Here is a 13,503-nt window from a genome sequence, read left to right as displayed (position 1 = left end):
AGGGCCCGGTCGGGTCTAATCCCCGGGGCCCGGCCTGGCTCTGGGCGGCCCTGTCCAGTAATATTTTCGGCCACCGCACCGGTGCTCCTGCATTCTTTGTACATGCCCGTACCATTTAAGGGCTCTACTTTTACTACCACAACTTTTTTGTAATTGAGCATTCTACTTCTATTCTGTTTCATATTTCCTCTGTTCTTAGCCTATCCTACCTGGAGCTTTTTAGACACCATCTCATAAACTCCAATTCAAGTATTCGTATTTTATTTCGTACTATTGTTTTCACTGGCCATTCTTCCGCTCTTGTAGGGTAATATTCAGCACTATGCACTGAAAAATCCTTTTTTGTTTTCTTTAGTTAGAGTGTTCTTCCATATCACTCCATGGAGTGCTTTCGTGGCTTTTTCCCGTACTATTTTCATTTCTATATATCTTTCATACAAGTGCCATCTCGGTTTATCATTTACCCTAAATACTTAAAAGTCTTACAACTCTTAATAGTTTCTTCTAAACTTACGTTTAAATCAGAAAGCAGTCTGTAATCAATTACTTTCGACTATATTAAATTGATTTAGACTAGGACTAGGCTAAACTAGTTTATCCTGATATAAAAACATACACTTCAGGATAAACTAGTTTGGCCTGAATTGTGCGTCTTTATATCAAAATAAACTAGTTTTACCTAGGACAAACTAGTTTGGCCTACGCGCAATAGGACAAACTAGTTTGGCCTAGGCCAAATTAGTTTGTCCTAAAATCGGGTTTGGCCGGTAACATATAACTTATACATTGGTATGCTGAATAAAAAAATTCTACCTAGGCTGCTATTCAAAAATATGCAAAAAATACGCTAGTATTTTAGTAGATACTATCTAATTACTATATAGTCCAGAAAGCCACTGCGCATCCGCTAGGAAAAATATTCTAATTCGGATTTTTTGCACAATCTTACTCAAAAAGGACCCCTTTTAACAAATTTGCATGTTGCCAGGACCAAAAGTTGGTCAAAAATTTTTTAAACGTTTTTTTTTTGTTTTTTTCCTAAAATTATTTTTTTTTGCATGGAACAAATTTTTTTTAGATTTTTTGGATCATTCCAAGCAGAAAAGATCTTTAGTGACTTTTCTCTAAAGTTGATAGTTCTTGACATATAAGCGATTAAAAATTGAAAAATTGCGAAATCGGCCATTTTTAACCCTCATAAACTATGTGAAAAACTGAAAATTTGAATGTTGCCAAGGTAGGTAGATATTCTTTAAACATCGATTGATGAAATCCCGAAGCGTTTTTTGCAAGACAATATTCAAAACTCATTTGTTTTTTAATTGCTAATCAAGCGTGCGCGACACTATTTTCCACCGTTGCGTTGCATGTGTATGCAGTATGGTGCAAATGAAAGGAATAAATTCGTTATTTCGTAAACCGGCGACTTTAAGGAAAAATCCCGAAACAGGTCGATTTTTATTTTTAAGTTACGATATTGTGACATATATGGTATACTAGTAACGTCATCCATCTGGGCGTGATGACGTAATGGATGATTTTTTTAAATGAGAATAGGGGTCGTGTGCTAGCTCATTTGAAAGGTTCTACAATTCTCTATTCAGTAATATAAACATTTACATAATTATTTATACAGGGTGTCCAATAATTTAATTTTTTTGTCAATTTGCCAAATGATTTAATTTAATAAAAAATTTTGGACACCCTGTATAAATAATTATGTAATGATTATATTACTGAATAGACAATTGAAGAACCTTTCAAATGAGCCAGCACATGACCCGTATTCTCATTTAAAAAAATCATCGATTACATCATGACGCCCAGATGGATGACGTCACTATTATACCATATATGTCACAATATCATAACTTAAAAATAAAAATCGACCTGTTTCGGAATTTTTCGTTGAAGTCGCCGGTTTACGAAATAACGAATTTATTCCTTTCATTTGTACCATACTGCATACACATGCAACGGTGGAAAATAGTGTCGCGCACGCTTGATTAACAATTAAAAAACAAAGGAGTTTTGAATATTGTCTTGCAAAAAACTCTTCGGGATTTCATCAATAGATGTTTAAAGAATATCTACCTATCTTGGCAACATTCAAATTTTCAGTTTTTCACATAGTTTTTGAGGGTTAAAAATGGCCGATTTCGCAATTTTTCAATTTTTAATCGCTTATATGTCAAAAACTATCAACTTTAGAGAAAAGTCACCAAAGACCTTTTCTGTTTGGAATGATCCAAAAAACCTAAAAAAAATGTGTTCCATGCAAAAAAAAAATTTAGGAAAAAAACAAAAAAAAACGTTTAAAAAATTTTTTACCAACTTTTGGTCCTGGCAACATGAAAATTTGTTAAAAGGGGTCCTTTTTGAGTAAGATTGTGCAAAAAATCCGAATTAGAATATTTTTCCTAGCGGATGCGCAGTGGCTTTCTGGACTAATAGTAGAAAGTGAAGCAAAAAGTATAAATATGACCGAAAACAAACAAACGTTTGCCGATTTAAAAAGAATATTTTCAAGAGCATTTCGGGCCAATGCTTTTTAAATGCATTAATTTTTTTTAATCCTGTGAAAACTAATAAGTTTTACAATACCTAATATATATAAAGTTTAGCTAATTTTTTTAACAATGGTTTAAAAGCTAAATTTTTTAACAATAGTTTAACTAATGAGTAAAGATTACATTCTTACCGAGGCCCGAAAGTCCTTGAAAACCTCCATACTGTTTATTTTAATAAGCTACAAGGAGTGAAAAAAAAAGAGAAAATTGAGTGTAATTTCAAATATCTCATTCAAAAGAAACTTTTTGTCTATTTGTCTATTCTAATTGGGACTTTCGGCACTCGGTAATAATGTAATCTTTTATTCTGCGTCTAGTATTTCAAAAATATTTATTACCTAGTTTTTTTCAGGATTCGAAAAAAAAAATGAATTGCGCCCACGCTGTTAAATTATATTTATAAAATATATTCATTGTATTTGTTTTTTCGAAGGCATTTGCGTCATTTCATTATCGCGCTATTTCATAAACATTTTTGAATTTTAAAAAACATATCTAACTATTTTTTTTTCATACAACAATTTGTTGGTTATACATTTTCGTCGAATTTTTGAAATAATCTTTTTGAAAACGATTTCCGACACGGAGACAAATAAATTGGTATGGGCATTTGATGAGGATGCAACCCAACAGAATTACGAGAAGAATCCACGAAGCAAGGAACAGTGCAAAAAGAAAAAGAGGCAGACCAAGAAAAAAATGGATACAGCAAATAGTAGAGGCGGAAAAAGTTAAAGGAAAATCACTCGAGGAATTAAAAATAATGGCGGAAAACAGAAAAGAGTGGAAGAGATGGGTGAATGTTAATTAAAATAGCGATCCCAAATCCGACACCCTGATAGGGTACAAGGAAGGGGAGAAAGAAAGAAAGAAAGAAAGAAAGAAAGAAAGAAAGAAAGAAAGAAAGAAAGAAAGAAAGAAAGAAAGAAAGAAAGAAAGAAAGAAATAAAGAAAGAAAGAAAACGATTTCCGGTGCGGAAATAGAAAGGTCAAACATTAAAAAGAAATCTGACGGAACGTGGTGCGGCAGGCTGGGTGAAATAGAAAAATGTAACAGAAAAAGATAAAAACTGAAGACGGGATTCAACGCAACGTGAAATAACGAAATTTCTCTCAAAATTTATTTATGATCCCTAGCTAGTACCGAACCGTAATTTATGGCCTCTGTACCCTATTTTTATTGTCCTGTAGACCGTCGCGCGTTTTCCCGTGAATTGTCGGAAAAAATGACACGGTTCAAAGAAATTAAACATACAGATGCTAAAGCATCCACCCTTCCGATGGGGCTACGATCAGTGCCGTGGTAATTTTACTATGTAGTGGTCTAATTTTTAGTCCATATTTTTCACAGAAACTGTTTGTTTTGTTTTATAGTAATTGGAGTTGTTTAGCAGAGCCATATGGTTTAGCCATAATTACGGTGTCATCTGCATATTTTATGCTGTTAATAGCTCTTCCGTTAATTATTATTCCCTCACTTGGAGATAGTAATGCTTCTCCAAAAATGTCTTCACTATATAGGTACAATATATAGAAATGGAGACATAAGTAATACATTTTTGCCTAAATCCTCTCCTGATTTCAATTTCTGGACTGGTTTCGTTATCTAAGTATTACAATTTGTGCTATTTGATTCCAGTAAAGGATTGTTATTATTCGTAAGTCCCTTTCTTTCAATGTTTTTTTGTTTTTAAAATTGGGATTAATTTATCATGTCTTACTTTGTCAAATGCTTGTTCAATATCAACGTAACAAACATGCACATCCACATTCATGTCCATGCATCTTTGAGCTATTACATTAAAAGCAAATAACGTCTCTCTGATTCCTAGTCCGCTTCTGAACCCAAACTGACTGTAATATATTTCTTCTTTCAGTTTTTTTATTTATACCATCATGTACATTTTCAACAATAATTTGAGAACATGACTTGTTAATGATATTGTTCTGTAGTCACTGCAATCTTTAACGTTTATATTTTTAGGGAAAGCACAAAAGGTGGAGAGTAACCATCGTTTCGGTATGTGTCCTGTTTTGTTCACTGTGTTAAACAAGTCTGCTATAGTCCGTCTCAACTTGACTTTACAGTATAAGGAAAATACGCAATGCAGTTCTTATAAGAGTTTTTAGCGCGATGATGCCGATTTTATCAAAAATAATTTATAATCGAACATTAGAGAGATTAAATTAAAACTAATAATAATAATCAGGGCTGCTTTATCCATTAGGCAATATAGGTAGTTGCCTAGGGCGGCACATTATGAGAGGGCGGCAAAAATACTGTACAAAAAATATTTGTATACAGGGTGAGGCAGATAACTGGCCTATTAGAAATATCTCGAGAACTAAAATCAACAGAATCATGAAAATTGGAATACAGGGGTTTTGAAGGATGATCTATTAAATGAAAATATTTTCATCTCTTTGCAACTTCCGGTTATACCGGAAGTTGCTTATAACTTCGTTTTTTTAAATGGGACACCCTGTATATTTTTACATTTTTGGATTCTCTTCTATGTCTTCTTTCTTAAAATATGAGGATTTGTAATGTTATACAGGATATTTTAAAAGATAATTACGTTTGTTTATTAATTTCGTAGCAATATTCACACCCTGTAGAATTGTAGTAGTTTGACAACTAAAACTCTACTTACGTTCAAATGATTTTTAATATAGTCTACTATTGTTAAGAATCATTAGTATAGCTAAATTTTTAATTTTAGTATACAGGGTTGCTCGAAACTCGGAATGAGTATTTTCTGAGTTTCCTTAAATGGAACACCCTGTATTTTAATATTGTAATGAAATGATATTTTATGGTACTTTTTTATTTCTTAAGCAGTCCCTATACCTAACTGCTTTAATTTGTGCTTAATTGTTAGTCGCAATAACAATCTACGTAGCTATTTTGATAGCTAAACCATTATTGGTAATTTTAAGGATCGGTCTGGATTAATATGTATTTATTTCTGAAAAATTGTTTGTGATTGAATATTTTCATGGCAAACCTAATAAAATTTTACGTATTTTTTGTTGCAATTAATGTTTAGCTTGAATCACCAATAACTCACAAATTAAAGCAGTTAGGTATAGGGAATACTTATAAAATAAAGAAGTACTATGAAATATCATTTCATTACAATACTAAAATACAGGGTGTTCTATTTAAGAAAACTCAGAAAATATTCATTCCGAGTTTCGACCAACCCTGTATACTAATATTTCAAAATTAGCTATACTAATGATTCTTAACAATAATAGGCTATATTAAAAATCACTTGAACGTAAGCAGAGTTTTTAATGTCAAACTATTACAATTCTACAGGGTGTGAATATTGCTACGAAATTAATAGAAAAACGTAAATATCTTTTAAAATACCCTGTATAATATTACAAAATCTCATATTTTAAGAAAGAAGATATTCAGGAGAATCCAAAAATGTAAAAATATACAGGGTGTCCCATTAAAAAAAACCAAGTTATAAGCAACTTCAGGTATAACCGGAAGTTGCAAAGAGTTGAAAATATTTTAATTTAATAGATCATCCCTCAAAACCCCTTTATTCCAATTTTCATGATTCTGTTGCCTTTAGTTCTCGAGATATTTCTAATAGGCCAGTTATCTGCCTCACCCTATATACAAATTATGGATCTGGGTTCTGTCATTAAAGAGTATAAAGCTCTTTCAAATTACTTTACCGCAAGGAAGCCAAAAAATTGTGCCCAAATAAAACATATAAAGAAATAAGAAAGAGAAAAAGAAAAATTCAATTTGACGAGGGGGCCGATGATGACCTAAACTTTTCAGCTAGTGATGAGATGAAAATCCACACATTCTATATACATAATCGAGCCTCTGATAAGAGACCCTGAATAGACGTCTGGAACTTTATAGACTTATTTATCAACGTTTTCGTGTTATTAACAGATTTGCCATAATTACACAAAATATATTTGATACAAAATAAAGACGACAAAGATACATCATTCATACATGAATGCATTCACTTAGATGGTCATTTGGATACCACGATAAAATCACCAATTGACATATCTCAATAGGTATTTAAAGAAGAGTTAGTGCAGTCACCGAAGGTGGATATGAGCTATTACCTCCGATTTCGTTGAACCTCCATCGATTTGCATGGCAATTGGTGAGTGGTTAGAGGATATCGCAAGGAATAATGGTGACATCGTGACAACTTGTGCTTTTACCCTGGAGGTGAGGATACCAACCCTTCTCGGGGGTAAAAATTATTTTATTAAAAATATCCCCAGAATTCGATAAAGCGACAAATTCTAAGCAATATTTTTTACATAAAGTTATTAAAATAAATCAAAACTTTTTGAGTTATTAAAGATCAATGATTTTTATTTTTCATGAGAAAAATGCATATTTTTAACCGATTTTTCATAAATAACTCAAAAACTAAAGAGTTTACAAAAGAGTTATTTTAACCAAAATTGAAGCTAATAAAAAATAAACTCTTTACTGAAAAAACCTTATAATTTTAACTAAAAGTGAGTTATAGGTAATTGAATGTATATTTTTTTCGGCGAGTACCCAAATCTAAGTATTCAAGCTTATGTAAATAACGGGAAAATTATTCATTTTATTACATAACGTTATTAAACATTTGTCAAAGTACTTAGAAATATCTATCAAATGAGCCCCCGAACAAGTTGATAGCATTAAAATTTATGCACCAAATATTTCTCAAAATTTATCTTTTAAAAAATTTTCCAAAAAAGTTATTGTTTTTTTTTAATAACTCCGTTAATTTATACCATATCAGATTTGCCTAAAAACCATTTGATAATTAACCAGTTAATTTTATTGGCCATTAAACCACTTTAAACTTAATCTTTTAAACCCCTTACTTTTTAAAAAATAAAAGGTTAAATGGCCCTGGTTACATGGCTCTCGCAGCAAAATTTAGGCTTTAAACGTTTCTATCTCGGTTATTTTTTACTCTAGAGAAATAGTAAAAAGGTAAAATATTTGATACAGAAAAAACTAAAATTTGGATATACATACAGTCGGAAAAATGAAAGAATAATATCTTTGTTTAGTAAGTAACAAAAGTTTGTTATTTATATAAAAAGACAGCAAATACAAAATATGTGATTGATGTGATCGTTCATGGGTATTCTTTCATTTTTCCGACTGTATATTACTTTTTACGTACTTATATTGAGTATTTTTGGAGTTATTATCAAAGGAAAATGAAAATTACGATAATTTTAAAAATTCTGATTTTTAAAATTATATTTTTTTTCAAAAATATGCATTCCCCACAGGTCAAAATTGTTGAAATCATTACTTATGCTAATATAAAGAAATTTTTCTAAAGACTATAAATTTTAATTTTTGTGGAAATGGCGTATGTTTTATTTTTCACTTTTTCCTAAAGAGTTCTAAAGGGTTATCTTATTTTCATTATAACTTGCTTAATTGTGATGCTATTAACTTCTACTTGAGCTCATTTGATTGGTACTCCGAAGTACTTTGACAAGTGCGTAGCCGGTATATTTTATAAAATGCATCGTTTTCCCGTTATTTAAGCTTGAATACTTAGATTTGAGTACTCGTCGAAAAAAATATACCTACATTCAATTACCCATAACTCACTTCGAATTAACATTAGTTTAGTTCTTTAAGTGACTAGTGTATTCAGCTTTTTATTATTTTCAATTTTGGTAATAATAACTTTTTTGTAAAAGCTTATAATTTTTGAGTTATACGTAAAAAACAGCTTTAAAATATGCATTTAAAAAAAAATAAAATCTTTGATCTTTAATAACTCAAGAAGTATTGATTTATATTCATAACTTTATATAACAAATTTTGCTTAGAATTTGTCTCTCTATCTATTTATGGTATTATTAAAAAAAATAATTTTCACCCCCGAGAAGGGATGGCATGTGGCATCCACCACCACGGTAAAAGTGCAAGTTGGCATCATATCACCTTTCATACTTAATTAATTGCATACCATATCAATATTGTGGAGCAATATTAATGTCCGATTTTATAATGACAGTGACAGTGAGTATAAAATAGTACTTGCACATAGCACATACTGTAAAGTCAAGGTGGGACGGACCAGGCGCGGATACAGAGGGGGTCAACGGGTCCATGGACTCCCCTATTGTATTTCGTCTTTAATGATTTTTTTTATTATTTATTATTTTTTTCTGTCAGCCAGAGCTCAATTCGTTTTGATACCATAGGTATCTGAGATGAATGAATTTTATCCTTAGAGTAAGTTATGGCTAAATCTGGACAATAAAATATTTGCGGTACGCCTGACCCCCCTATTATGAATTTCTAGATCCGCACCTGGGACGGACAATAGATTGTCTAAGGTTTCATCATTTACGCATTTTAAGCTTTCTACTGGTATTTGGTCTGGACCACTGCTTTAACATTTAAGCTGTTTTTAATGCAATTTTAATTTCCTCTTTCAACCCTTTAACGCACAGTTTTTTTGAAACAGGCCGGCCAAAAAAAAATTTTGTTAATGTAGATAACACGATTCTATTGCCCAAGTCAGCCCCAACGAGTACTTGCATTTTTATCCGATTACTGAAATGTTCGTCACGAAACTGTCACTTGACGATCACAATTTTTGTTGGAACAATCGGAAGGACGACGGAATGAACGATCATATTTTTGTTAGAACGTACTTCGTTTACTGCGCAGGAGCGTGATCGTTATCATGACGGTTTTTCGTTGTGTTGGAACAAACCTATTATTATTGTATTATATACAGAGAGGCGCAAAATTATGGAATAAATTCATTTTTTCGAGAATGGGAGATTTTGGAGAGAAATCTCGAAACACGTCGATTTTTTATTTTTGAATTATGATTTTTTGGTATATGTATTATACTAGTGACGTAATCCATCTGGGCGTGATGACGTAATCAATATATTTTTTTAAATGATAATAGGGGTCGTGTGACAGCTCACTTCAAATGGTATTTAATTCTCTTTTCAGTAATATAAACATTGCCATAATATACAATTTATACAGGGTGGCCAAAAAAATATTTTTTAAATTAAATTAATTCACACAAAAAGAAGAATGTATGTAATTCATTTATTCAAAATACATTTCACTGCTGTCAGAAAACAGCAAAAATATTTTATGACAAATAAACATTAAAGGCCCAGGTCCCAGCTACTTTGTCTTAACCAATTTACCCCAGACCACATCATGATACGTGAAAGGAACCACATATTGAAAATAAAAGTGTAGATAAGATAGAATGAGTAGGTACATTAGAATCAGTCCCACCAGTACACTGACCAGCTTCACTGAGTGTATTTGGCTCACACTGCAGTAGCTTAAGGCACCTTAAGGTGCATTTAAATTAAAACGAACACGAACGAAGGAACGAATTCGTAGGTGGTCGCTTGGTTATTCGTTCGGTAAAAAGTAAAGGCGCATTTAAATCAAAGCGAACACGAACGAACGAACGAATTCGTTCGTTAACTTTATTGTATTTGTACAGCGAATCGAGCACGACCGAACGAATTCATTCGCATTCGCACATGTTCCAACCGATGTCGGTAAGTAAGCGAATCATCAAAGGAAATCGTTGTTCAATGTGGACAGTGGATAGACGGTAGCGAACGAATTTGTTTAGAAGTACTGTTTTAATTTATTTACAAATATTAGTTTGATTGGGTTATTTATTGTGAACAGCGTATAATACCTGCTACCTGGCTGCTGATACAGATTGCGTTCATTAGTTCGAAGCACATTACAGGTACCTACCTAAATATATTGAATTCAAAATTATTTTAAGAAGTTAATTTTTTTTGTCATTACTTTTGTCATTATTAGAAATATGAATACAAATATTTTGTCAGTAATTTATATGCTAATAAATGTTACGTTTGACCTGTGCTCTTGTGCGGAATGGAAGCATGGACGTTAAAGGCCAGTTACATTAACAAATTTGAAGTGTTTGAAATGTGGTGCCTATGCCGAATGCTTAGAATATCATGGACGGACAGAGTCAGAAATGATTAAGTACTTAGGAGAGCGGGTTTACAGGATAAGGAACTTTTTAATTATGTTAACAGTAAGAAGACTGCAAACTTGGGGCATATATTACGAGGGGAACAATACACTTTTCAGCAACTGACACTCGACAGAAAGATAGAGGGTAAGAGGGGTCTGGGAAAAAGATGTCATGGCTGCGTAATCGCCACCGCCAGTGGACAAGAATCCACGCTATGAAATGCTTTGCAATGCTGCTAAAAACAGTAATATTTTATTAACAATACAATGTACGGTGGACGCCTACATAGAAATGCACGGCATCTTAAGAAGAAGAAGAAATACGAATTTATAATAGCTAGATATTTTTGGACGTTTTATTTATCTCAAACTTTAGTTGATAATGCCAGATTTAAATCAAATATTAATAAAAAACTTATCATCAAAATTTTACACAAAATAATAAAAACTACCTGGATAAATTATTTTTGAGGCAAAGTGAAATTATTGAAGTCGTATCAAAATGTATACTTATATTTATGAATATGACATATTTTTTCCTTACAGAACACACATTGCATTTTAAAAGCTATTATTGTATTAAAATTTGCCCAACAAGATACACGACAATAAACTTAAACACAATGTGTGACTGGCCCATCTTAAATACATCTGCTGGCAATATGCACTCCCGATCATCAACGAATGCGAACGTTCGCTTCAATGTAAATGGCCCTACTTTGTAGCGAACGAATGACCAAGCGAACACCTACAAATTCGTTCCTTCGTTCGTGTTTGCTTTGATTTAAATGCGCCTTAAGACTATTTAGGTACATTGTAGCGAACGAACGCATTCGTTGATAATCCGTCCGCAATGTCAGATACAGATGAAGATGTAATCATTAGTGCTGCTATTGACAACAAATTTTATAGTTATTACAATGTCAGATACAGATGAAGATGTAATCATTAGTGCGGCTAACAAATTTTATAGTTATTGCAGGACATGCTGAAAAAAGAAAGAAGAGAGTGTGGTGTTCACACAGAAGGGAACATGCGCTCAAGGGGTTAAATATCAAACATTTTTGCGGACCACTCCTTGCGCTGAGGGTAAATTTTCCAGATCTCCAGGTAGGGGGCAAAGGGCCCCTGATCACATTTGCCCCGGGGCCCCCAACATCGTACTTACGTCCCTGATGTCAAGGATGCTGAAATATATTAGGTATTGACTATTTGTTGGTTTTGAACAAAAACGTCATCAAAGATGTATGTATCTATCGTATTTCGTTAATGCCATATCTAATTTTTGGCATTTGCTTCTTAAAATAGTGGATTTATATTTTCAATTAACTATATAAGGTTAAATAATCCTGCTCAACTTTATTCAGTCTCCAGTCCCGTTACAAGTACATCGTACGATTTTGAATAGTCGTGTGTTGATAAAAAACGATTTCTTGAATATTCATAAGATGACTTAACACATTACAGGTATGTCTATAAAAAATGTGGATATAATGAGTACTTATTTTTATTTCAATATACATTATTTTCCTAAGTAATTACTTTTGTGTTTCTTTTTTGTTTAATTAATGGCTTTTGTCATTTATTGGTTGTTAAATGTTATAAGAATCAGTTTTTCAATCCAATCGTAACATCCATTTTCATTATTTATTTATTGGCACATGGCTATTAAAGTTAGTATAAATGTATTATAATTTGTATTTTTTGCCTTTTATCGTTGAATTACAAATGCAATGAAAAATAGTTTGGGTTTTTAGAGCTCCTCACATTTATAGCCTTTAAATAAATAGTAGTAAGCGGTATTTTCAATTTTTTGCCTCTTTAGAATAAAATACCTGGTTCATTTATTATATTATATCCTGGAGGCTAAGTCGTAAATATAAAATAGACAGTGTTGCAAGATTGTTTCTCAATTTTGATGTTAATATCCATATTTCGTATATTTATCAGACAACGTATATGCCAGGGAATATATTTACATCGACTCTTGTGGTGCATAAAATGTTTACTCTTTCCTCGCCTTATGTATTTATGATCTCATTTGAAGTACTTATTGGCGAATTTTCGGAAAACCCCAATACTGACCAAATAAAACGAAATCCAGCATAAATCCAATCCAGTATAATTTAGACTTATCTATACTAAAATTCAATAAGCTATTCCGGAGATGTAAACATTTGTTGACAGCGATGTCGTCAACACCAACATAGAGATGGCTATTTTGTTCAGTTTTTGAATATTTTTGGATAACAGTTACTTGTATAATCACTTAAATAACTTATTAATTTAATTAATAGGATTATTTTTTCACTATTTATGTATTCAGTGATTACAATAATTTATATGTTTTTCTTGTATACTCATACTTATCAATAATTTATATATTAATGGAAGGATTTAATTTTAAGGAATACTCGATACGCATCTCCTGGCACAACAATCTGAAAGTGATATAACTGCAGTTCGATAAATAGCTGTGATGATTACCAACCCCCTTAGAGGAGACGGTACCTAAAGAAGAATACTCAAAAATTTACTTATGTAACCATTTCTATCTCGAAGATAATAGAAGCAATACTATCTGTGACGTGTTTTCTGTACATTTGTTTACAATGTTCGCTAAAAGAATCATGAGTAAGTACTTTTTGACCAAATTCACTTTGTATTTGAGATGCGCACAAAGATAATGGAAACCGTGGAACTCGTAAGTGAGATAGCAAACGAATGTATACTCTGTGCAGGTTTTTTAATTGGCGAGACATTACCAAAATAAAATTCAAAAAAACCGAATGTCAACACAAGTGCGCATCCAAATCTCAAATACGAAGTGAATTTGGTCAGACTGTATATTATGTAAAGTGACTATTAATGAACTTGTGGATTTAAAGAACAGGAATA

General features: G+C 32.0%; 1 long non-coding RNA gene across 1 annotated transcript; it reads left to right on the top strand.

Annotated features, from left to right (window-relative positions):
* The first annotated feature begins 11,800 nt into the window (after window positions 1–11,800).
* LOC114330036 (uncharacterized) lies at window positions 11,801–13,192 on the top strand. Its single transcript, XR_003652413.2, has 2 exons — window positions 11,801–12,072; window positions 13,014–13,192. It is a non-coding gene; the product is annotated as an uncharacterized LOC114330036 (long non-coding RNA).
* Window positions 13,193–13,503: the final 311 nt, after the last annotated feature.

Source organism: Diabrotica virgifera, chromosome 1 (assembly GCF_917563875.1).
Source record: "Diabrotica virgifera virgifera chromosome 1, PGI_DIABVI_V3a".
NCBI classification, from domain to species: domain Eukaryota; kingdom Metazoa; phylum Arthropoda; class Insecta; order Coleoptera; family Chrysomelidae; genus Diabrotica; species Diabrotica virgifera.
Note: the sequence above shows the minus strand (reverse complement) of the source record. Positions and strands in the feature narration are given on the sequence as shown.